General features: G+C 42.2%; 1 pseudogene across 1 annotated transcript in view; it reads left to right on the forward strand.

Moving 5' to 3' along the window:
- Window positions 1-453: 453 nt before the first annotated feature.
- Window positions 454-27,586, forward strand: part of LOC311099397 (G protein-coupled receptor kinase 5-like) — a 33,172-nt pseudogene continuing 6,039 nt past the window's right edge. Inside the window, exons 1-8 of the transcript in view lie at window positions 454-505; window positions 13,318-13,407; window positions 15,308-15,420; window positions 22,661-22,734; window positions 22,829-22,926; window positions 23,083-23,175; window positions 23,683-23,714; window positions 23,797-23,934. The product of the transcript in view is annotated as a G protein-coupled receptor kinase 5-like (transcript). The remainder of the gene's footprint in view (window positions 506-13,317; window positions 13,408-15,307; window positions 15,421-22,660; window positions 22,735-22,828; window positions 22,927-23,082; window positions 23,176-23,682; window positions 23,715-23,796; window positions 23,935-27,586) is intronic.

The following is a 27,586-nucleotide window of genomic DNA, read 5'->3' on the forward strand; positions in this document are numbered from 1 at the left end:
ATTGGAATATATCTACAACTTTTTCAAAATGTCTACAAATTTGATCAACTTACCACAAAATCGTTTTGTTGAAATATCTCCAAAAGTTGTGATGACACATAGGACATTTTTTGTTGAGCAGTGGCAGCCAGTGAAAGTGTTGGGGTAATAATTTGGTGACATCTTGTGGTCTTAATGTGAACTACATTAGCCTACTTAACAGAAACTTTATCCCACTTTTTAAACAAGTATATTAGGGTAGTCTACTGCGTTTTTAGATCGTTATTCTGTATTTTTATGGAATCTATTTCGGCATGAGAACGAGAACCAGGCTATGCGCGTCATCTGTATGATGGTGGTTAAACCTGTCATTGCAGACGGAACGGTTTGAATAAGGAAAAGGAGAGAAAAACGAAAGTTGTTCCAGTTGTTGCGTTTTTCAAGTTGTTTTATGGTCCACATCCCTCTGCAACAATGGAAATAGAGAGTATGGTGGCGAACAGCGAACTCGTCAGAGCCAGGGAAGGGAAGAAAGACACCTTTATAAGAAAAACTACTACTGTTTCTTCCACTTCCATACAGAAGCAAGCAAGTAAGCATACACATTTTCTTCAGGACATTTACCTTTTCTAATTGTCACTTGTCAACATGTCGGTCTTTATGTATTCGTTTTATTTAACCAGGTAAGTCAGTACTGATGCGTCTTACAGTTAGTTGTGCAGTATATTAGTTGAAGAAGTTTAGAAAAACATAGCCTATTTACACCTAACTCAAGCAGTACTGTGTTCAGAGCTCAACGTTATTCCAGTTTGTGTTGCCCTCTGTTACAGTGTTGTGGTGCCACAGATGAGTAGGGGGGTTACAGTAGGCTACAGGGGTTGCCCTGCTTTGGGGGAGATTGCAGTGCACCCTTGGAATTCTTAACCTGATATACATTCTTATGAATGTCCCATATTATGTACAGTGAGCCCCAAAAGTATTGGGACAGTGACATATTTTTTGTTGTTTTGGCTCTGTACTCCCACACTTTGGATTTGAAATGATACAATGACTCTGAGGTTAAAGTGCAGAATGTCAGCTTTAATTTGAGGGTATTTTCATACATATCGGGTGAACTGTTTAGAAATGACAGCACTTTTTCTACATAGTCCCCCCATTTTAGGGGACCAAAAGTATTGGGACAAATTCACTTATGTGTATTAAAGTGATACAAAGTTAAGCATTTGGTCCCATATTCATAGCACACAATGATTACATCAAGGTTGTGAGTACAAATTTGTTAGATGCATTTTCTGTTTGTTTTGGTTGTGTTTCAGATTATTTTGTGCCCAATAGAAAGGAATGGTGAATAATTTATTGTGTCATTTTGGTGTCACTTTTATTGTAAATAAGAATATAATATGTTTCACTTCTATAATAATGTGGATGCTACCACATGATAATGAATCGTGAATAATGATGAGTGAGAAAGGTACAGACGCACATTGTATCAAGTGCTGGAGTACAGAGCCAAAACAACAAGAAATCTGCAACTGTCCTAATACCTTTGGAGCTCACTGTAGAATTTGATTGCAGCTATTGCAGAATGACAAGTGCCACAAAGGACCTCTACCATATGTGTGCAATCCATTCCCTTACCTAACCCAACTGTTAACTTACAGTGATGTCAGAGTGAGTGATTGGGAGTATGGGTCCCAGAGAATGTTATTCCCTTCTGAGGAACAATGTATGTGGTGAAGGAATTAGGAAAGGATGTATGATAAAATAAGACTGATTGATACTCTCTTAGAATTAACTTGCAGGGATTTTCTACAGTACTACTTCCTCAACTTTCCTTCCTCGCAAACACACACACACAGACGCACACAGACACACACACACACACACACACAATGAAATAGGCATATAAAAGCCTGTTCTAATACTTAAGAAATGCATCTTTCCTTCCTCCATTCGTTGAAGTATTCACTGATCTGACATAACTGGATTGAAAGCTTAAGTGATACTTATATCCTGCGTTCACCATATTATTAAGGTCAGTTTAGCAATTATATTAATGAGGGTTGAGGGGAGAAAAGAGGATGCACTTCAAAAGGCATTCATCACATTCTTTAGAAGCAGAATGTAATGAATGCACATTCAGTCATTGTTAAACCACAATCTCTCATAAAAGCAGGTAGAATACAGATGTTTCTATTAATAAATTACCTGTCTGTGGGTCATAGGTGAAACATAGCTGTATGGCATACAGTGGGGTCCAGAATTATTGGATCCCTTGATAGAAATGAGCAAAAAATACAAAATAAATAAATAATACAAATACTTAGCTATATTGAATGTACATTTTCTTATTTTATATTATTTTATACTAATAATAATAATACTAATAGTAATAATACTAATAAGAGATTTTGTTTAAAGGCCCAGTTCAGTCACAAACGTGATTTTACTGTTTTATATATATATATATATATATATATATATATATATTTTTTTTTTTTTTTTTCACACTGAGGTTGGAATAATACTGTGAAATTGTGAAAATGCTGATAGTGCCCTTTTAGTGTAAAAGCTATTTGAAAACACTTTTTGAAATTTCAGCCTGTTTTGGTGGGACAGAACTTTGGCCTGCCTGGGGGACATCACTAGGCGGTTAATTAGTTAATAAGAAGGTTATTGCTGTCAATAACAGCAAATTTCTGTTTTCGTTTCCCAACTCAACCACTCCCAGACAGTCCTAGCAAAATTCTTGCTTGAGAAATTGCTCTTTGCTAGGAAGCTATTTTTGTTTATTTTTGACCATTTTAATTTAAAACAATTACAGTAAGGTACTCAATTGTTATCCAGAAATGATTTGACATTGAGATAAAAATGGCTGCATTGGACCTTTAACAAGTAATTTAAAAAAGATAGGGGATCCAATAATTTTGACCCCTGTTTCCATACTCCAGCACCCTCCCCTTGTGAGACACTAAGCATTTTTCTAAAATGTTTTATGAGATTGGAGAACCCATTGGGAGGGGTCTTAGACCATTCCTCCATACCACGTGTCAAACTCATTCCACGGAGGGCCGAGTGTCTGCGGGCTTTCGCTTTTCCCTTGTACTTGATTGATGAATTAAGGTCACTGATTAGTAAGGAACTCCTCCCCTCACCTTGTTGTCTTAGTCTTAATTGAAAGGAAAACCCAAAAACCAGCAGACACCAGGCCCTCCATGGAATGAGTTTGACACCCCTGCTCCATACAGAATCTTTCCAGATCCTTGATATCCTTCGTCTGCGCTTATGGACTGCCCTCTTTAATTCAAACCACAGGTTTTCAATGGGATTCAAGTCCAGAGCCTGAGATGGCAATTTGATTTTTGTAAAGATTTTTTTGGTCAATTAACCATTTCTTTGTGGATTTTGATGTGTGCTTGGGTTTATTGTCTTGCTGGAAGATCCACTTGCAGCCAAGTTTCAGCCTCCTGACAGAGGCAACCAGATTTTTGGCTAAAATGTCCTGGTAAAGTTTATGACGCTGTTGACCTTAACAAGGGCCCAGGACCAGTGAAAGTAAAATAGTCCCACAACATAAAAAGTCCACCACCATATTTTACAGTAGGGATAAGGTATTTTCTGCTTCATTTGCATAAAATATTTTTACAAAAATGTAATACAAAAAAGTATTATATTTGTGTCTACATTCAACTGGTAAAAGCTGATTGTGATATGATTAGGGGGGTGGGGGGTGGGGGGATTACTCTATCAGGATGTGCTTCCTGGCCTTAAGGTCTATATGTTGGAGTTTAGGCTTTTTTTTTTGAAAAGTTTAAGTAGGAAATTGCATGCATTTTGACCATTACAGAGTAGATGCCCCAAATCTCATGTAGTTTTTAGCCCTTTTTCTCCCCAATTTTGTGATATCCAATTGGTAGTTACAGTCTAGTCCCATCGCTGCAACTCCCGTGCAGACTTGGGAGAAGCGAAGGTCAAGAGCCAAGCGTCCTCCAAAACACGACCCAGCCAAGCCGCACTGCTTTTTGACACACTGCTCGCTTAACCTGGAAGCCAGCCGCACCAATGTGTCGGAAGAAACGCCGTACAGCTGGCGACCGAAGCTAGCGTGCATGCGCCCAGCCGCCCCAAGGAGTCGCAAGAGCGCGATGGACATCCCAGCCGGCCAAACCCTCCCCTAACAAGGACGACGCTGGGCCAATTGTGCGCCACCTCATGGGTCTCCCGGTCGCGGCCGGTCATTAAAGGTTTTTCAGTCACGAACCTTGTCTTCCCACTCACAGCTGTACCCTAGTATTGGTTATGAAGATGATAAGTTAATGAAGCAGTACAGGCCAAACTGAAGCGTCTTGAGTTTCGTTTGCGTGCTCTACAGTCATGTAAAGACAGGAGGGTGACAGACAGGCAATGGAACATCCATAACGTTTTTTAGGAAAGGCTTTTGTAAAACATGCACCTTACATCGGATACTCTTGAAAAGTTCTCTGTAAAGCGAACTTTCATCAGGGTTTTATATGGTCTATAATTGGTTTCTCTCGTTTCATTGTCAGTATCCTTTTTCAGCGTGTTGATATCTGTAACATCCATAACGGTTGTGGATGTGATGGGGATTGTATGTATTATATCATAGTTTTAGAGGCTTGTGAATTCACTACGTTTTGTGCTTGTTCTGTGATATATTCTTCAGACTTTTACTGAAGCAATTGTTGATATCTTGAAAATGATGTGTTCTAGCTAAGATTCTCTTCGAAAATATATGCTGAAATACATTTCTCATATATGGCAGTACTGTTTTTGTAGATAGAGAGATGAGTGTCCTTTTCAAATGCAAGCCCCCCAAAATATACTGACTTCATCCAGTGTACAGAATAGTGGATTGGCAGTAAAGGCACATGTCTATGGTCTCATTTGCATAATTTGTTACAGTATTTCAGAAACATTTTAATACAAAAAATAAATATGATTTGTGTCTTAATTCAACTGGTAAAGGTCAATTTTTATATAAATCAAGAGAAAAAAATTACCTATTAGGGTGTGGTGCCTGGCCGTATATTATTCAGGCTACCTGTAAGTATGCTATCCTAAAGTACTATGCCTTCAACAGGACTTTTTAAAAACATTCCAAATGACAACAAATGTGTTGTGATATATTTTGAGACATTTTAAAGATTTGAATGTCTATTTCAGACTCTAACATCCATAACGGAGAGTGTAACATCCATAACGGTTGTTTTTCCTCTGTAAAGTACTAATGGAAATGACACATTTATTATAATTATTGTTTTTGTGTTCAACCAAGCCTTTCCTTCGAACTGGCAATGCATGTTTTGACCTAAGGTCTACAAACTCAGTCTTTTGCTAATATGTTCAGTCTCCCCAAAAAGCTTGTCCATTTAATGTAATATACATAACGCTTCTTATGTGCTTTATTTCTCCAACATCCACTTTTTTGGGTATACTTAGGGCTGTTGCGGTGACCGTATTACCACCACACCGGCGGTCACGAGTCATGAAGGCAGTCAAATTCCACGTGACCGTTTAGTCACGGTAATTAGGCTTCTCCAAGCTCTGATGCTGCCGATGGTCTTTAGTAGCCTACCAAACTTGCTAACTGCCTGGTACTCAGCACTCTATTGTCCCTCTAATCACTCTGACATCAATGCAAATGTTAGAAAATCTAATCTAACACTTCATGAGAGCCCATGAGCTCATGTTGCGCAACATTTCAATAGGCTATGAAATTGCGCGAGAAAACAGAGTGATGGCCTCTATTAAAAAGAGGAGAATCAGCTTTCTATAGGCTAGGCCTACTATATTTATTTTTCAACTTTCCTAATATTAAGCACATTGCTTATATTTACAACAGCAGTAAAGCCTACCTGGCTGGCATGAAAATAAACCACAGGGAAAAGCATCCTCCATTCGCTATTTAAGTGTTTAGATGACATGCATTTTTTTCCCACTGCCCGATACAGGTGCATGATAATGGTCCATTCTAAATCAAAACAAATTTCAAACATATATTATTTAGTAAATGTAAAGACAAAATTAAATAGTCTGATGGGTGACAATATTAGCCTATCACTTGTGAATGATATATTATCACTTGTGAATGATGCCCAGCATAAGAAACAATGCCTTTTTCTAGCGACTTTTTCAAATCATAGTCGCACACCTCATGTAGCCTTGCCCATAGGCCTGTATGTTTTAATAAGGTTTGTATCAGAACTAAAGTGGACAAATAACTTCTTAAAATTAAGCACATTCATCCGCTTTACAAGGGGTGTAGAGCCTAACTGGCATACATAAGCAGTGCATTTCAAGTTTGGGGAAGATCATTTTCACCATAAAAATGCTTAAAAGTATTACATGCATAATTGCATTTGCGGTCACTTTTGATAATGATGTTTTCCGCTAATGGAACATTTGCGTTTATAGCTTACTACCATGTGCGCATTGCTGTGCTTATAATGTGAATAAATATTTTATCAACATATTAAGCTAAACGTTCTGATCTGTTGCATCAGCCACATTGCGTAAAAAATGTTTTTTAATGCTAGTGGTTGTATTCATTTGGGATCTATCGCATCCCACAACTGTCCCAGACTATGTTTGGAATATTTATTTCTCACACAGAATAGAATAGGTCGACCTACTATGGGGGATAGTAGATTTACATAGGCTAGTGCTTTTGCTGTTCGTTAGGCCTACTCATCTAATCTTGTTGGCTGCCGAAAAGTAAAATGTGGACAGTTCTTCCAATATCTTCAATATGCACCTCGGAATTGATTAAGGACGTGCGCAGTTGCGTCCCCATGTGTCGGTCTTCACTTGTAGCCTGTGAGAAAGACCCGGTCACGTGATGGAGCGCGCAGTACTCAGGGAGAAGGGCACAATGGCCACTGGCCGCAAAAGGCATGGATTTTTTTAGGGTGCATTATGGCCACACAAAGGGGATGCCGCCGTGAAATTTTAGGCATTATCAAGTGCTTGTCAAATTGTGAATGAGTGACTGATGTAGTGTGTACAGCCTGCGCAAAAAAAACTAAGCAGAGCTCATGCCTTTCAAGCGACTTTTTTCAAATCCTCATTAGTCACATCATGCAGCCTTACAATGTATTAAAAATCAAAACATATAGCCCAACATTTGTAGAACAACTAAAGTTACATTAATAACTCTAAATTAAGCATATAGGAGTACCTATTTCTATGTTAACCGCTCAACAAAGAATAGCCGCATGTGCGCACTCCCTCAAATCGTTTGGAGAAAATATAATTTCAATTTTATTCAGCTTTGTTCAATTGTATTCTTCATACTATAAAATAATGCCACGGAATTCCAAGCAAATCTTGTCTGCTAAATGAACTAGTGTAGCCCACAGCCATTTGGTATAGCCAGATCAGGGCCTAACATAAGGACAACTCAGAGTATGCTATTCTGTTCTTCTGAAATAGACTACATTTTCTTCATATCATGCTTCTTTAGACCTGTCTAAAATAAATAATGGATTTATTGTGAAGGTGTAGGCTATATTACATGGATTTATTAGACTTTTAAAAATGTCAACGTTCCAAAGGTCAGCATCAGTGGCTTGTAGGCCATGTGTGGAAGCCAGGAGATGCTAAATGTGTTTATGTTAATTAACAGTCAATTACCGTGAGACTGACAGTTATTTACCTGACAATCACTGGCTAACAAAATTTCATGACCACCACAGCCCTAGGTATACCCTCCCCAAGGGGTACTGTAGACACCAGTGGAGGCTGCTGAGGGGAGGGCGGCTCATTACTATGAGCCTGTCCTCCCCAATTAAGGTGCCACCAACCTCCTGTGAGAGGCACACACATCAAAAGTTTAATTTATATTTTGTTTGTCCATTCTGTGAGACATTAACGTTGGATTTTGCCTGAGGTGTACAAACCATAGCAAACAGGTTAGACTCCTCTCTAGATTCCATCTGTCAACGACATCATCAGTAGGCAGGAACAGCTATTTTGTGCACTGTGTGTGTACTGTGTGTGTGTGTGTGTGTGTTTTGGTTTTACTATCCTTGTGGGGACCAGAAATCCGGACAAGTTCAGACAAGTGGAGACATTTTCCGGTCCCAACAAGGAAAAAGGCTATTTTAGGCTTAGGTGTTAGGTTTAGTGTTTGGTTTACAATTAGGGTTAGGGTTAGAATTAGGGGTAGGGTTATGGTAATGGTTATGGGTTAGGGGTTAGATTAAGGTTGAGGTTGAGGAGTTAGGGTTAATGTTAGGGAAAATAGGATTTTGAATGGGAATCAATGGTTTGGTCCCCACAAAGATAGTAAAACGTGTGTGTGTGTGTGTGTTTGTTATGTGTTGTGTGTTGTGTGTTGTGTGTTGTGTGTTGTGTGTGTGTGTGTGGGGGGGGGGGGGGGGGGGGATGCAGTGCTATGTGGTCCCCTAGGCTTTCTTCCTGCTCCAGACCTATTTATAGATCTCTCTTTGGAGTGGATGGATGCCAGGGCTGGAACCTGACTGACAAGGAACGACTATATACACTACCGTTCAAAAGTTTGGGGTCACTTAGAAATGTCCTTGTTTTCCAAAGAAAATCAATATTTTTGTCCATTATAATAACATCAAATTGATCAAAAATACAGTGTAGACATTGTTAATGTTGTAAATGGCTTTTGTAGCTGGAAACGGCAGATTTTTTAAATGGAATATCTACAGTGGGGAAAAAAAGTATTTAGTCAGCCACCAACTGTGCAAGTTCTCCCACTTAAAAAGATGAGAGAGGCCTGTAATTTTCATCATAGGTACACGTCAACTATGACAGACAAAATGAGAAAAAAAAAATCAAGAAAATCACATTGTAGGATTTTTAATGAATTTATTTGCAAATTATGGTGGAAAATAAGTATTTGGTCAATAACAAAAGTTTCTCAATACTTTGTTATATACCCTTTGTTGGCAATGACACAGGTCAAACGTTTTCTGTAAGTCTTCACAAGGTTTTCACACACTGTTGCTGGTATTTTGGCCCATTCCTCCATGCAGATCTCCTGTAGAGCAGTGATGTTTTGGGGCTGTCGCTGGGCAACACGGACTTTCAACTCCCTCCAAAGATTTTCTATGGGGTTGAGATCTGGAGACTGGCTAGGCCACTCCAGGACCTTGAATTCTTCTTACGAAGCCACTCCTTCGTTGCCCGGGCGGTGTGTTTGGGATCATTGTCATGCTGAAAGACCCAGCCACGTTTCATCTTCAATGCCCTTGCTGATGGAAGGAGGTTTTCACTCAAAATCTCACGATACATGGCCCCATTCATTCTTTCCTTTACACGGATCAGTCGTCCTGGTCCCTTTGCAGAAAAACAGCCCCAAAGCATGATGTTTCCACCCCCATGCTTCACAGTAGGTATGGTGTTCTTTGGATGCAACTCAGCATTCTTTGTCCTCCAAACACGACGAGTTGAGTTTTTACCAAAAAGTTATATTTTGGTTTCATCTGACCATATGACATTCTCCCAATCCTCTTCTGGATCATCCAAATGCACTCTAGCAAACTTCAGACGGGCCTGGACATGTACTGGCTTAAGCAGGGGGACACGTCTTGCACTGCAGGATTTGAGTCCCTGGCGGCGTAGTGTGTTACTGATGGTAGGCTTTGTTACTTTGGTCCCAGCTCTTGCAGGTCATTCACTAGGTCCCCCCGTGTGGTTCTGGGATTTTTGCTCACCGTTCTTGTGATCATTTTGACCCCACGGGGTGAGATCTTGCGTGGAGCCCCAGATCGAGGGAGATTATCAGTGGTCTTGTATGTCTTCCATTTCCTAATAATTGCTCCCACAGTTGATTTCTTCAAACCAAGCTGCTTACCTATTGCAGATTCAGTCTTCCCAGCCTGGTGCAGGTTTACAATTTTGTTTCTGGTGTCCTTTGACAGCTCTTTGGTCTTGGCCATAGTGGAGTTTGGAGTGTGACTGTTTGAGGTTGTGGACAGGTGTCTTTTATACTGATAACAAGTTCAAACAGGTGCCATTAATACAGGTAACGAGTGGAGGACAGAGGATCCTCTTAAAGAAGAAGTTACAGGTCTGTGAGAGCCAGAAATCTTGCTTGTTTGTAGGTGACCAAATACTTATTTTCCACCATAATTTGCAAATAAATTCATTAAAAATCCTACAATGTGAGTTTCTGGAAAACATTTTCTCAATTTGTCTGTCATAGTTGACGTGTACCTATGATGAAAATTACAGGCCTCTCTCATCTTTTTAAGTGGGAGAACTTGCACAATTGGTGGCTGACTAAATACTTTTTTTCCCCACTGTACATAGGCATACAGAGGCCCATTATCAGCAACCATCAGTCCTGTGTTCCAATGGCACGTTGTGTTTGCTAATCCAAGTTTATAATTTTAAAAAGCTAATTGATCATTAGAAAACCCTTTTGCAGTTATGTTAGCATAGCTGAAAACTGTTGTGCTGATTAAAGAAGCAATAAAAATGGCCTTCTTGAGACTAGTTGAGTATCTGGAGCATCAGCAATTGTGTGTTCGATTACAGACTCAAAACTCGTCAGTCTATTCTTGTTCTGAGAAATGAAGGCTATTCCATGCGAGAAATTGCCAAGAAACTGAAGATCTCATACAACGCTGTGTACTACTCCCTTCACAGAACAGCGCAAACTGGCTCTAACCAGAATAGAAAGAGGAGTGGGAGGCCCCGGTGCACAACTGAGCAAGAGGACAAATACATTAGAGTGTCTAGTTTGAGAAACAGACGCCTCACAGGTCCTCAACTGGCAGCTTCATTAAAAAGCCATATCTCAGACTGGCCAATAAAAAGAAAAGATTAAGATGGGCAGTCTGAGAAATGGCTTTTTCTTTGCAACTCTGCCTAGAAGGTCAGCATCCCGGAGTCGCCTCTTCACTGGTGTTTTGCGGGTACTATTTAATGAAGCTGCCAGTTGAGGACCTGTGAGGCGTCTGTTTCTCAGAACAAGAATAGACTGACGACTTTCAGAAGAAAGTTATTTGTTTCTGGCCATTTTGAGCTTGTAATCGAACCCACAATTGCTGTTGCTCCAGATACTCAACTAGTCTCAAGAAGGCCAGTTTTATTGCTTCTTTAAATCAGCACAACAGTTTTCAGCTGTGCTAACATACAGTGGGGAAAAAAAGTATTTAGTCAGCCACCAATTGTGCAAGTTCTCCCACTTAAAAAGATGAGAGAGGCCTGTAATTTTCATCATAGGTACATGTCAACTATGACAAACAAATTGAGAAAAAAAACACATCGTAGGATTTTTAATGAATTTATTTGCAAATTATGGTGGAAAATAAGTATTTGGTCACCTACAAACAAGCAAGATTTCTGGCTCTCACAGACCTGTAACTTCTTCTTTAAGAGGCTCCTCTGTCCTCCACTTGTTACCTGTATTAATGGCACCTGTTTGAACTTGTTATCAGTATAAAAGACACCTGTCCACAACCTCAAACTGTCACACTCCAAACTCCACTATGGCCAAGACCAAAGAGCTGTCAAAGGACACCAGAAACAAAATTGTAGACCTGCACCAGGCTGGGAAGACTGAATCTGCAATAGGTAAGCAGCTTGGTTTGAAGAAATCAACTGTGGGAGCAATTATTAGGAAATGGAAGACATACAAGACCACTGATAATCTCCCTCGATCTGGGGCTCCACGCAAGATCTCACCCCGTGGGGTCAAAATGATCACAAGAACGGTGAGCAAAAATCCCAGAACCACACGGGGGGACCTAGTGAATGACCTGCAGAGAGCTGGGACCAAAGTAACAAAGCCTACCATCAGTAACACACTACGCCGCCAGGGACTCAAATCCTGCAGTGCCAGACGTGTCCCCCTGCTTAAGCCAGTACATGTCCAAGCCCGTCTGAAGCTTGCTAGAGTGCATTTGGATGATCCAGAAGAGGATTGGGAGAATGTCATATGGTCAGATGAAACCAAAATAGAACTTTTTGGTAAAAGAACACCATACCTACTGTGAAGCATGGGGGTGGAAACATCATGCTTTGGGGCTGTTTTTCTGCAAAGGGACCAGGACGACTGATCTGTGTAAAGGAAAGAATGAATGGGGCCATGTATCGTGAGATTTTGAGTGAAAACCTCCTTCCATCAGCAAGGGCATTGAAGATGAAACGTGGCTGGGTCTTTCAGCATGACAATGATCCCAAACACACTGCCCGGGCAACGAAGGAGTGGCTTCGTAAGAAGCATTTCAAGGTCCTGGAGTGGCCTAGCCAGTCTCCAGATCTCAACCCCATAGAAAATCTTTGGAGGGAGTTGAAAGTCTGTGTTGCCCAGCGACAGCCCCAAAACATCACTGCTCTAGAGGAGATCTGCATGGTGGAATGGGCCAAAATACCAGCAACAGTGTGTGAAAACCTTGTGAAGACTTACAGAAAACGTTTGACCTGTGTCATTGCCAACAAAGGGTATATAACAAAGTATTGAGAAACTTTTGTTATTGACCAAATACTTATTTTCCACCATCATTTGCAAATAAATTCATAAAAAATCCTACAATGTGATTTTCTGGAGAGAAAAAAATCATAGTTGACGTGTACCTGTGATGAAAATTACAGGCCTCTCTCATCTTTTTAAGTGGGAGAACTTGCACAATTGGTGGCTGACTAAATACTTTTTTTCCCCACTGTAATTGCAAAAGGGTTTTCTAATGATTAATTAGCCTTTTAAAATGATAAACTTGAATTAGCAAACACAACGTGCCATTGGAACACAGGACTGATGGTTGCTGATAATTGGCCTCTGTACGCCTATGTAGATATTCCATAAAAAATCAGCCATTTCCAGCTACAATAGCCATTTACAACATTAACAATGTCTACACTGTATTTCTGATCAATTTGATGTTATTTTAATGGACAAGAAAATTGCTTTCCTTTCGAAAACAAGGACATTTCTAAGTGACCCCAAACTTTTGAACGGTAGTGTACATACGTACACACACACTGGAACAAAGGCTGTTGTTGACAGACTGACAGTAGTTTATTTCCAGTGTGTTGAGGTGAACGAAAAGGTAAACAGAGGAAAGACCTTTAGGTTATAAGGTTGTAACTGCTCAACTAGAAGCCTGAATCTGTCCAGTTATCAAATGTGAGATGATTTGGTCTTACTGCTGATATTGTTTATCTATTTATTTTCTTTCTGAGGCCCCCTGTTAACATATCACACACAATACATAACCCAAAGGGTTGAATGAGCTCACATGCTTTTGGGTAAGAAAAACAGTATACTATGACAGCTCAGCTGTAATATCACATGTCTTATACTCTCATCCTTCCCTACCCCATTGCATCTCTCTCCAGGTGGAGGAGGAAAAGGCAGGAGTTTGAAATGGAGAGGCCTGCTGCGCTTCCCTCACATCGGTCAGTGTATGGAGCTGGGAAACACCATCGGTCAGTGTGTGTGTGTGTGTATATATATATCAGGGTTGTGCTCCATTCAGAATTTTGGAATTGACTCCCATTCAACTCATGAGTTGAAATTTGAATTGAATTGACCACACTCCACAGGATGTAGAATTTAAATTTGAGTTTGAATGACAGGAAGTATAATTTAATTATTTTTTAAAGGCCCTCAACTTATGCATTCTGGGAAATGTATTATTTTCCACATATTGAAAAAAAGGTAAGTGATTAATGAAATATAATAATTTCGAATATTCACATACAGGTTTTGTTTTCCTTGATCATTAATTTTAAGGGTTTGTCCTGAAAATCAATTGTTTCAACAATATTTTATATGCATGTATCGACATGTTTGATGTTTTATGTACAATATGTATATTTGTATAGACTACACCTAAAATAGAATAGAAGAGGCATTTGAATTTAAATTTAATTTAAACTGAATTCAATTCTATTGCCTTTAATTCAAATTTGAATTGCAATTCTGTATCATGTTTACTACTTCAATTCAAATTCATTTATGAGGCATTCTCGATTCAATTCTGAATTGAGCACAACCCTGGTTTTTAATGCCTTCGGAAAGTATTCAGACCCGTTGACTTGTTAGGTTACAGCCTTATTCTAAAATTGAATAAATAATGACAAAGCAAAAACAGGTATTTAGAAATGTTAGCAAATTTATTTAAAAGAAAAACGGAAATATCACATTTACATAAGTATTCAGACCCTTTACTCAGTACTTTGTTGAAGCGCCTTTGGCAGCGATTACAGCCTCAAGTCTTCTTGGGTATGATGCTACAAGCTTGGCACACCTGTATTTGGGGAGTTTCTCCCATTCTTCTCTGCAGATCCTCTCAAGCTCTGTCAGGTTGGATGGGGAGCGTTGCGGCACAGCTATTTTCAGGTCTCTCCAGAGATGTTCGAACGGGTTCAAGTCCGGGATCTGGCTTGGCAACTCAAGGACATTCAGAGACTTGTCTCGAAGCCACTCCTGCATTGTCTTGGCTGTGTGCTTAGGGTCGTTGTCCTGTTGGAAGGTGAACCTTTGCCCCAGTCTGAGGTCCTGACCGCTCTGGAGCAGGTTTTCATCAAGGATCTCTCTGTACTTTGCTCCGTTCATCTTTACCTCGATCCTAACTAGTCTCATAGTCCCTGCTGCTGAAAAACATCCCTGCAGCATGATGCTGCCACCACCATGTTTCACAGTAGGGATGGTGCCAGGTTTCCTCCAGACGTGACACTTGGCATTCAGTCCAAAGAGTTCAATCTTGGTTTCATCAGATCAGAAAATCTTGTTTCTCATGGTCTGAGAGTCTTTAGGTGCCTTTTGGCAAACTCCAAGAGGGCTGTCATGTGCCTTTTACTTTGGAGTGACTTCCGTCTGGCCACTCTACCATAAAGGCCTGATTGGTGGAGTGCTGCAGAGATGGTTGTCCTTCTGGAAGGTTCTCCCATCTCCACAGAGGAACTCTAGAGCTCTGTCAGAGTGACCATCGAGTTCTTGGACCATGGCCCTTCTTCCTCGATTGCTCAGTTTGGCCGGGCGGCCAGCTCTAGGAAGAGTCTTGGTGGTTCCAAACTTCTTCCATTTAAGAATGATGGAGGCCATTGTGTTCTTGGGGACCTTCAATGCTGCAGATATGTTTTGGTACCCTTCCCCAGATCTGTGCCTCGACACAATCCTGTCTCAGAGCTCTACGGACAATTACTTCGACCTCATGGCTTGTTTTTTGCTCTGACATGCACTGTCAACTGTGGGACCTTTTATATACACAGGTGTGTGCCTTTCCAAATCATGTCCAATCAATCGAATTTATCACAGGTGGACTCTTTTTTACCACAGTCTGAATATTTGTAATAATGTATGTTTGTAATGTGTTTGTTTCAGAGAGAGACTACTCCAGTCAGTGTGTGAAACAGCCTATCGGCAGACAACTATTCAGTCTCTTTTGTCAGAGCAAACCTAAGCTGCGGCACTGCAACTCCCTACTGGACAAAATGGTATTATCCACTATATAGGCCTTATTCACTATGAAGGAGGTGGTATGGTCCATTTTGGGGGAGATGATCAGACAGAATGCTGCAAGCTGATGTTAAAGTACACTATGCTGACAGACCTGTGTCATAGCAAAGTGATACCATATTTCCGAAGGGTGTGTGTGTGTTTTGTGTGCACGGCCAGGAAAGAGTTCTAATATGATAACTTTGTTAGAAACGTAAAGTATGTTACAGTATGCAGAAGACGAGGTATGTCTACAGTCGTGGTCAAAAGTTTTGAGAATGACACAAATACTAATTTTCACAAAGTCTGCTGCCTCAGTTTTGATGATGGCAATTTGCATATACTCCAGAATGTCATGAAGAGTGAGCAGATGAATTGCCATGAAAATGAACTTAATCCCCAAAAACATTTTCACTGCATTTCAGCCCTCCCACAAAAGGACCAGCTGCCATCATGTCAGTGATTCTCTCGTTAACACAGGTGAGAGTGTTGACGAGGACAAGGCTGGAGATCACTCTGTCATGCTGATTGAGTTAGAATAACAGACCGGAAGCTTTAAAAGGAGGGTGGTGCTTGAAATCGTTGTTCTTCCTCTGTTAACCATGGTTACCTGCAAGGAAACACGTGTCGTCATTATTGCTTTGCACAAAAAGGGCTTCACAGGCAAGGATATTGCTGCTAGTAAGATTGCACCTAAATCAACCATTTATCGGATCATCAAGAACTTCAAGGAGAGAGGTTCAATTGTTGTGAAGGCGGCGTCAGGGCGCCCAAGAAAGTCCAGCAAGCGCCAGGACCGTCTCCTAAAGTTGATTCAGCTGCGGGATCTGCACGCACAGTGAGGCTAAGACTTTTGGAGGATGGCCTGGTGTCAAGAAGGGCAGCAAAGAAGCCACTTCTCTCCAGGAAAAACATCAGGGACAGACTGATATTCTGCAAAAGGTACAGGGATGGGACTGCTGAGGACTGGGGTAAAGTCATTTTCTCTGATTAATCCCCTTTCCGATTGTTTGGGGCATCCGGAAAACACTTTGTCCAGAGAAGACAAGGTGAGCGCTACCATCAGTCCTGTGTCATGCCAACAGTAAAGCATCCTGAGACCATTCATGTGTGGGGTTGCTTCTCAGCCAAGGGAGTGGGCTCACTCACAATTTTGCCTAAGAACACAGAAATTAATAAAGAATGGTACCAACACATCCTGAGAGAGCAACTTCTCCCAACCATCCAAGAAAAGTTTGGTGACGACCAATGCATTTTCCAGCATGATGGAGCACCTTGCCATAAGGCAAAAGTGATAACTAAGTGGCTTGGGGAAGAAAACATCGACATTTTGGGTCCATGGCCTTAGACCTTAATCCCATTGAGAACTTGTGGTCGATCCTCAAGAGGCGGGTGGACAAACAAAACCCACAAATTCTGACAAACTCCAAGCATTGATTATGCAAGAATGGGCTGCCATCAGTCAGGATGTGGCCCAGAAGTTAATTGACAGCATGCCAGGGCGGATTGCAGAGGTCTTGAAAAAGAAGGGTCAACACTGCAAATATTGACTCTTTGCATAAACTTAATGTAATTGTCAATAAAAGCCTTTGACACTTATGGAATGCTTGTAATTATACTTCAGAATACCATAGTAAAAGAGTCGACACGGAGCTCTGCCGATCCATCACGACTGGTCTGCCGACGTAATCGTCTGTGGTTTCAACAGGCTTCCCGTTGCGACGACCACGAAGATCCATCTGCTAGCCCCAGCCCGCTAGGACACGTAAACAGCTGTGCTTCCTGCTCGCTGTGCTGAAGCACCAATTTGAACTGCTCTCGGACTCACATATTGCTGTTCACTGGACCTTATGATCACTCAGCAGCACAGCTGATGCCTGCTGGACTGTTCCTTTACACAGTACCCTGTCCTGTTTATTTGTTTAGCCTCAGCCCAAACTTTATCGCCATTACCAGTTGTTGTCTTAGCTCTCTCTAATAACACCTGTGATTGCTTTATGCCTCTCTCCCATGTCAATATGCCTTGCCTATTGCTGTTCCAGTTAGTTCTTATTATACCATTTCACTGTAGAACCCCAAGTCCCTCTCAAACTGCCTCAAATAGTTCCTTTGTTCCACCCCCCCCCCCCCCATACGCGCAGAGACCGGCTCAATCGGTGCCTCCAGTGATGCTATCTCTTTCATTGTTACCCAACGCTTAGGTTTACCCCCACTGTACTCATATTCTTCCATATCCTTGTCTGTACATAATACCCTGAAGCTTTTCTACAATGCCCGGAAATCTGCCCCCTTTATTCTCTGTACCCAACGCACTAGAAGACCAGTTCTTAAAGCCTTTAGCCATATCCTTATTCTAGTCCTCCTCTGTTCCTCTGGTGATGTAGAGGCTAACCCAGGCCCTGCAGCCCCCAGTATCACTCCTACTCCCCAGGAGCTATCATTTGTTGACTTCTGTAAACGTAAAGGCCTTGGTTTTCTGCACGTTAACATCAGAAGCCTCCTTCCTAAGTTTGAGTTATTCACTGTGTTAGCACACTCCGCCAACCCTGATGTTCTAGCAGTGTCTGAATCCTGGCTTAGGAAGGCCACCAAAAACTCTGAAATTTCCATCCCCAACTACAACATTTTCCGTCTAGATAGAACTGACAAAGGGGGTGGAGTTGCAATCTACTGTAGAGATAGCCTGCAGAGCTCTATCATACTATACAGGTCTGTGCCCAAACAGTTTGAGCTTCTACTTCTAAAAATCCACCTTTCCAGAAATAAGTCTCTCACTGTTGCCGCTTGCTACAGACCCCCCTCAGCCCCCAGCTGTGCCCTGGACACCATATGTGAATTGATTGCCCCCCTAGTTATCCTCAGAGTTCGTACTGCTTGGTGACCTAAATTGCGATATGCTTAACACCCCGGCCATCCTACAATCCAATCTAGATGCCCTCAATCTCACACAAATTATCAACGAACCTACCAGGTACAACCCTAAATGCGTAAACATGGGTACCCTCATAGATGTCATCCTGACTAACTTACCCTCTAAATACACCTCCGCTGTCTTCAACCAGGATCTCAGCGATCACTGCCTTATTGGCTACGTCCGTAATGGGTCCGCGGTCAAACGACCACCCCTCATCACTGTCAAACGCTCCCTAAAACACTTTAGCGAGCAGGCCTTCCTAATTGACCTGGCCCAGGTATCCTGGATGGATATCGATCTCATTCCGTCAGTAGAGGATGCCTGGTTGTTCTTTAAAAGTAATTTCCTCTCAATCTTAAATAAACATGCCCCATTCAAAAAAGACAGAACAGATATAGCCCCTGGTTCTCCTCAGACTTGACTGCCCTTGACCAGCACAAAAACATCCTGTGGCGTACTGCATTAGCATCAAATAGCCCCCGCGATATGTAACTTTTCAGGGAAGTTAGGAACCAATATACACAAGCAGTTAGGAAAGCAAAGGCTAGCTTTTTCAAACAGAAATTTGCATCCTGTAGCACTAACTACCACTACCCCGGCCACCAGCTCTTCACCCACCGCTGCAACTTGCCAATGCCCCCCCCCCCCCAGCTGGGCTAGACAATCTGGACCCTTTCTTTCTAAAACTAGCCGCCGAAATTGTCGCAACCCCTATTACTAGCCTGTTCAACCTCTCTTTCGTAACTTCTGAGATCCCCAGAGATTGGAAAGCTGCCATGGTCATCCCCCTCTTCAAAGGGGGTGACACTCTAAATCCAAACTGTTACAGACCTATATCCATCCTGCCCTGCCTTTCGAAAGTTTTTGAAAGCCAAGTTAACAAACAGATCACTGACCATTTCGAATCCCACCGTACCTTCTCCGCTATGCAATCCGGTTTCCGAGCTGGTCATGGGTGCACCTCAGCCACGCTCAAGGTCCTAAACTATATTATAACCGCGATCGATAATAGACAGTACTGTGCAGCCGTCTTCATCGACCTGGCCAAGGCTTTCGACTCTGTCAACCACCTCATTCTTATTGGCAGACTAAATAGCCTTGGTTTCTCAGATGACTGCCTCGCCTGGTTCACCAACTACTTCTCAGATAGAGTTCAATGTGTCAAATCGGAGGGCCTGTTGTCTGGACCTATGGCAGTCTCTATGGGGGTGCCACAGGGTTCAATTCTTGGGCCGACTCTTTTCTCTGTGTATATCAATGATGTCGCTCTTGCTGCTGGTGACTCTCAGATCCACCTCTACGCAGACGACCCCATTTTGTATACATCTGGCCCTTCATTGGACACTGTGTTAACAAACCTCCAAACGAGCTTCAATGCCATACAACACTCCTTCAGTAGCTTTCAACTGCTCTTAAACACTAGTAAAACTAAATGCATGCTCTTCAATCGAACGCTGCTGGCACCCGCCCACCCGACTAGAATCACTACTCTCGACGGGTCTGACCTAGAGTATGTGGACAACTACAAATACCTAGGTGTCTGGTTAGACTGTAAACTCTCCTTCCAGACTCACATTAAGAATCTCCAATCCAAAGTTAAATCTAGAATCCGCTTCCTATTTCGCAACAAAGCCTCCTTCACTCATGCTGCCAAACATGCCCTCGTAAAACTGACTATCCTACCGATCCTTGACTTCGGCGATTTACAAAATAGCCTCCAACACTCTACTCAGCAAATTGGATGTAGTCTATCACAGTGCCATCCGTTTTTTTCACCAAAGCCCCATATACTACCCACCACTGTGACCTGTACGCTCTTGTTGGCTGGTCCTCACTACATATTCATTGCCAAACCCACTGGCTCCAGGCCATCTATAAATCACTGCTAGGCAAATCCCCGCCTTATCTTAGCTCATTGGTCACCATAGCAACACCCACCCGTAGTATGCGCTCCAGCAGGTATATCTCACTGGTCATCCCCAAAGCCAACACCTCTTTTGGCCGCCATTCCTTCCAGTTCTCTGCTGCCAATGACTGGAACGAATTGCAAAAATCTCTGAAGCTGGAGACTCTTATCTCCCTCACTAACTTTAAGCATCAGTTGTCAGAGCACCTTACCGATCACTTCACCTGTACACAGCCCATCTGAAATTAGCCCACCCAACTACCTCATCCCCATATTGTTATTTATTTTGCTAATTTGCACCCCAGTATCTCTATTTGCACATCATCTCTTCCAGTGTTAATACTAATTGTAATTATTTTGCACTATGGCCTACAATGGGGAGAACAAGTATTTGATACACTGCCGATTTTGCAGGTTTTCCTACTTACAAAGCATGTAGAGGTCTGTACTTTTTATCATAGGTACACTTCAACTGTGAGAGACGGAATCTAAAACAAAAATCCAGAAAATCACATTGTATGATTTTTAAGTAATTAATTTGCATTTTATTGCATGACATAAGTATTTGATACATCAGAAAAGCAGAACTTAATATTTGGTACATAAACCTTTGTTTGCAATTACAGAGATCATACATTTCCTGTAGGTCTTGACCAGGTTTGCACACACTGCAGCAGGGATTTTGGCACACTCCTCCATATAGACCTTCTCCAGATCCATCAGGTTTCGGGGCTGTCGCTGGGTAATACGGACTTTCAGCTCCCTCCAAATATTTTCTATTAGATTCAGATCTGGAGACTGGCTAGGCCACTCCAGGACCTTGAGATGCTTCTTACGGAGCCACTCCTTAGTTGCCCTGGCTGTGTGTTTCGGGTCGTTGTCATGCTGGAAGACCCAGCCACGACCCATCTTCAATGCTCTTACTGAGGGAAGGAGGTTGTTGGCCAAGATCTCGCGATACATGTCCCCATCCATCCTCCCCTCAATAGGGTGCAGTCGTCCTGTCCCCTTTGCAGAAAAGCATCCCCAAAGAATGATGTTTCCACCTCCATGCTTCATGGTTGGGATGGTGTTCTTGGGGTTGTACTTATCCTTCTTCTTCCTCCAAACACTATTTTTGTCTCATCAGACCACATGACCTTCTCCCATTCCTCCTCTGGATCATCCAGATGGTCATTGGCAAACTTCAGACGGGCCTGGACATGCGCTGGCTTGAGCAGGGGGACCTTGCGTGCGCTGCAGGATTTTAATCCATGACGGCGTAGTGTGTTACTAATGGTTTTCTTTGAGACTGTGGTCCCAGCTCTCTTCAGGTCATTGACCAGGTCCTGCCGTGTAGTTCTGGGCTGATCCCTCACCTTCCTCATGATCATTGATGCCCCACGAGGTGAGATCTTGCATGGAGCCCCAGACTGAGGGTGATTGACCGTCATCTTGAACTTCTTACATTTTCTAATAATTGCGCCAACAGTTGTTGCCTTCTCACCAAGCTGCTTGCCTATTGTCCTGTAGCCCATCCCAGCCTTGTGCAGGTCTACAATTTTATCCCTGATGTCCTTACACAGCTCTCTGGTCTTGGCCATTGTGGAGAGGTTGGAGTCTGTTTGATTGCGTGTGTGGACAGGTGTCTTTTATACAGGTAACGAGTTCAAACAGGTGCAGTTAATACAGGTAATGAGTGGAGAACAGGAGGGCTTCTTAAAGAAAAATGAACAGGTCTGTGAGAGACGGAATTCTTACTGGTTGGTAGGTGATCAAATACTTATGTCATGCAATAAAATGCAAATGAATTACTTAAAAATCATACAATGTGATTTTCTGGATTTTTGTTTTAGATTCCGTCTCTCACAGTTGAAGTGTACCTATGATAAAAATGACAGACCTCTACATGCTTTGTAAGTCGGAAAACCTGCAAAATCGGCAGTGTATCAAATACTTGTTCTCCCCACTGTATTTATTTCCTTACCTCCATAACTTGCTACATTTGCACACACTATATATATATTTTCTGTTGTATTTTTTACTGTATGTTTTGTTTATTCCATATGTAACTCTGTTGTTGTTTTTATCGCACTGCTTTGCTTTATCTTGGCCAGGTCGCAGTTGTAAATGAGAACTTGTTCTCAACTGGCTTACCTGGTTAAATAAAGGTGAAAAAAAAAAAAAAAAAAAATACTTGTGTCATTCTCAATACTTTTGACCACGACTGTACTGGGTTATAAATAACTCTGTTATTCATATATATCTCTGTATTTCCTTATTGGCCTGGACTCAATGGCATGCTGAGATTTAGTGACCTGGGTCGTTCATGAAGAACGGTCCAGCAATCAGTGACAGATACTAGACAGGGACAGCAATCTTCAAAATTCATGTTGACAAAACAGGAATCATCAGTCCAGAAATCTTTGAATTTTTACAGGGGGAGTATGAGGTGAAATCAGATGACGAGAGGAAAAGTTTTGGCAAATCATGAACAAGTTCCTCAGTAGACAGGTACCGTCTTTACACACTCACTCACACACACTAAAGGTTGATTTCTCACTTGAGATTTGTGCTAATTAACTGTATGTGTATGTTCTCCTGCCAGTCGTCTGAGTGTGTACAGGTAGTGGAGAGCTATGGTAAGTGGTGTAGAGAGAGTCTGGAGGAGCGGCACAGTAGAGATATCTTCATTAACTGTACAGAGTGAGTCTGACACTTATCCTAACCACTCTAAACCCTGACCTCCCTCTTACCCCAACCGTCCCCATGTTGCTCTCACCCTTCCCTCCACTAGCTTACCCCACACATGAGTGAATGTGTGTGCTGGGAATTCACCCTTCTCTCACTGTGTGATTACAGTGACCTCCATGAGTACCTGAGTGGTGTCCCCTTCCTTCAGTACCTGCAGAGCATGTACTTTGAGCGTTTTCTGCAGTGAAAGATGGTAGAGAGGTCAGTGCATATGGACGGGTGTGTGTTTGACTGAATAATCAAACTAAGTGAGATATGTCCCCACGTGCTTGACACCAGCCACAACGTAATACTTATTTCCCTCATTAAAATGCAAATCAATTTATAACATTTTTTACATGCGTTTTTCTGGATTTGTTTGTTGTTATTCTGTCTCTCACTGTTCAAATAAACCTACCATTAAAATTATAGACTGATCATGTCTTTGTCAGTGGGCAAACGTACAAAATCAGAAGGGGAACAAATACTTTTTTCCCTCACTGTACACTCACGTGACCAGTGACCTCAACATATAGTACCCTTTAGTGTACAAAACAAGTTAAAATAACCATTGACAGACAACATATACATAACACATAAAACAGGCCAAAACGGCTCCTACACACCAGGCCCTAATTGTTCTCTGACTTAGGCAAGAAATAATTACACAAATGCAAAAAAGGAGCCAACAATGTATGTGTGTGGATGTGTGTATGTGTCTTCTTGGAGGGATGATCTTCAGGGCCAGAGGTTGCTAGCACGTAGCCCCTGTTAAGCATATAACAAGTTAAGTTCTGTAGTAGCTTGACCCCAGTGTGCCACTCCTGTGTGTATCTCGTGTAGATGTGGTGGGCAGTAACAGCAGGGCAGCCAATCTGTCCTGGGTTGTCACCACCTTCTCCAAAAGGAACCGCCAGAGACCCACACCAATCGGGTCCCAGCGGTGTGGGGTCCATCTCCAACACTGTCGTCACCAGCAGGGTCGACGGCCTGTGGAGCGTCGCTGCCAATCCACCATTTTGGAGTTTTTAAAAATGATTTCCATATATCTGTCAATTTCTTAAATGTTCTGCGAATATCTTCAGTAAACATTTTATCAGAGCAGTTGCTCTGGGAGAGAACGTGGTTCTCCACTTCTTCCTTTACAATCCATCTTCATCTCACGCAGCCCATTCACCAGAATGTTTATTCAATAACATAAACGCCACTCTTTGCCTTTTCACCAATGTGAAGATAATACAGAGCCCAATACTCTGTTCTAATGTTCATAAATGAAGCATCAACAAATTGGATAGCATTTCCCTATTAAACACTGACTCCAATTCCTATTCCACAATGCTACAATTTACAAAACAATGTTCAACTTGCATCACACAGCACTAGAGTTTAGCGCACATACCAATATCCTTTGATGGCGCGGGAGATTTGGCGCGGGAGATTTGGCTCCCGGATTCTTCTAGTTTCTACGGGAAATGTTTGCCACAATCTTTTTTCGTTGTCATAGGCATAGCACGAGTGATTCCAATAATCCGACATGCTGCATGCAATGATCCCTTAGTCCAATTTCCAACGAGTTAAGTTCTTACTTTCTTTCATTTTAACCCTCAAAGGCACGATGACTAGGATGCAATCAGGATTCCCGGCCCCAGTGTGGCTCTCAGCATCTCCATCCAAATTAACAAAACGCACTGGTAACACTTTGCTCTCCGTTTTCATTTATTTTGCAGCTGTTCACATCTTTGTAGGTGATGTGCAACGTGGTAGGATGTTTACGTGAACACACTTTACAGGTAAGTCTGTGTGCATCCTTTGCTCATGTGTCCAGGGGTCAGACAACCGAAGCAGACTACTTTGGTCTTCAAAAAGTCCATCTTCTCTTGGTGTGTTTTTTTGTTCAGTTCTGTGCATGTGCCTAGGCTGTGTTCTCTTTGACAGAACGGACACTGCTGGAGTGCCGCACCAGAGGGATTGCCAACCCAGCTCTTCACTGTTTTCACAGCTGGTGTGACACTGATGGTAAAACCGAAACCATATTTTCTCTCTTTCAGAACACTTGGCCTACTTACAGGTCCTGAACCTCCCCTAACTGCTGAGGTGGGGGTTTCCCTCAGGTTTCCAAACACAGGATGTCAAGCTATCCTGGCATGAATCAACAAAGGTAACCAGATCAGCAAACCTGGCTCTTCTTCCATTTCTCTTGTAGGTCATAAGCCGACCCTCTCCATTTTTCTTTAAACTTATATGGCAGCTTTGAGACTATAGCTCTCATATTTGTTGGGCTGTCCATTTCCTCCATATATTGAACATTATCCATAGTGTTGAGGCATCCAGTGAGAAAAACTGCAAAAGCTTGTAGGGATTTGTTATCTTCAACCCTGATTGGCAGCCAGCTTAGAGCCTTCTCAATGTAAGCGGTGGCGATTCTATACTCATCGCCAGTGTTTTTTTAGACGCCTTTTGGCATCTGCATAACCTCTGTCAGCCTCCATATGTTGGCAACTGCAGACTAGATCTCTGGGTTGCCCCATGGTGAAAAAAATACAGCCTGTCTTTGCCGTTCTTGGTACTGTCTTCAATAGCATGTTCAAAGGCTCGAACAAAGAACCTGTAGTCTAATGGGTCACCCTTAAACACTGGTATACTAAGAGGTATTAATGAGGACAACCTTTGCTGCTTTACTAGTGTTTCAGTGATACCATTTTGGTGTTGCATAATGTTGACAATACTGCCCATGTTGTCAACTCCACCCTGATCTGGGTTGACAGGCCTTCCTCCCCTAGTTGGAAGTCAGAGCTGCCTATTTTTTGGTCTTACAGCAGGCTCCGCTTGTGTGTTAGTTGACCTACGATGAACCGAGCGGTATGTGGTGGTAGCACTTTGTTGCAACTTACTGCTTTGACCCTGGCCCTGTGCAGTATGCACAGACATGGTGAACAATGGGGATCCCAGGTAAGCCATGGTGTGTGATTGTGTGCTATGGAGACCTGCGACAACCTGAGTGGTGGTGGGCACCTCTTTTCTTTGAGCAACCTTCCCCAAGGTTTCCTCAGGCCTTCCCATTGCATTCAAGTAATCGTTCATTCCATCATCTGATTTGTTTCCCATTCCTTGAGTGGCTTCATTCTCATGGAATACATTCAGTTTAGCACTGTTAGACAATATTTCAGCTTCAAGCTCCAATTCTTCCTTTTGTGTTTTGAGTTGAGCCTTGTTTCTCCAATGCTTGCTGCCTTTTCAATGCTTCAGCTTTAACCAGTATGGCTGCCTTTTCAGACTCCAAATTGAGCCTGATAGAAGCTGTGGTGGATTGTCCTGAGCGCCAGCTGTGTTGTGATCCATTTCCACGTTTTGATGAGACATTTGAGATACTGTCCCTTGGCTGGACCTCCTCATCTGTTTTGTTAGCCGCTGAGCATTGGTGTGCTTCTTCCATCCACTGTAGTTGCAAAAGAATCCAGTGTTGTTGCGTTTGGGCCATACCATTCAACCAGATCTTTTTCTGCCCCCTCGGCAGGTAACAAAGCCTTTATGGACTCATTGAGATCATGCAACTCCTTAACCAACTTTGAGAAATCAGTGCACATCATTGTCAACCAATTCAACATTTCCATCACCCCCCATAAACTGTGTGATCTCATTTATCTTTTTAGTAAGTGCACCGAACTTAGCACTTCTAGATCCTTTACATTTTTGCAGAGTTTCCATTGTATCCATTGTAAAGGCACGTAACAACACTGAACATCAAATCCCATTCAATTCCATTGATTTGCAACCATCAGCACAGTAGGAACACATTTTAGCACCGCACAGCTTAATGAATGAGCCCAACACATGACGTCATCACAACAAAGCAAAGCGTCTGCTTTTCTATTCGCTGCACAGCGAGCTCTCAACTCAGAGCGCGAATCCAACAACAAAAGACACGCATAACAAAAGCTCCACAATCTCAAAAGTTCACGAATTCATCCAACACCTCGAGCAATAGAAAGAGCAACCGCACTTCATACCCCTTCTCCACAGTGAGTAGCGCAAATCAAACAGTCAGAGCTACAATAGCTTCAGTCAGTGTTGTAGTACTCGAGACCTGTCTCGAGACCACATATATATTGAGTGTCTCCGTGTCGGGATACGTTTGTACTCTGACTTGTCTCGGACAGTGAGGACTCGTAATTTCTTCCCGAGACCAGCCGAGTAAAAAACTCATAATTATCAGCATCCATTAAGTCACTTACTTTCAGCGGAATATCATCTGAAAGCAGCAAGTGTGTGCAGCTCAACTGGTTTTGGCATGGAGCAGCTCACAGCAGAATGACATCGGTAGCCGGTAGGAAAGACGTTTCAATTTAGGATATCTGCCAGTAAATGCTAAGGGAACAATGGGTATGCAAACCAGGTATTGAAAAAGTTTAGTCCGAAGTGTTGGTTAGTAGGCTATTTGTGATGTGCGATTGTCATCATGTGCTATTTGCATCAGGGGCGTAGACATGGATTGGGCCTGGGTGGACAGAGGCCCACCCACCAGGCCCTGACTGGCCCACCCAATCAGATTGATGTGGTTTAAGCATTGTTGTGGACTTAGGGGGAAAAAAAATAAAAAATGAGAATGAAAGTCCGAAAAATCTATAGGAAAAAA

The sequence above is a fragment of the Coregonus lavaretus genome (assembly GCF_964263955.1).
Source record: "Coregonus lavaretus genome assembly, chromosome: 24".
Taxonomy (NCBI): Eukaryota; Metazoa; Chordata; class Actinopteri; order Salmoniformes; family Salmonidae; genus Coregonus; species Coregonus lavaretus.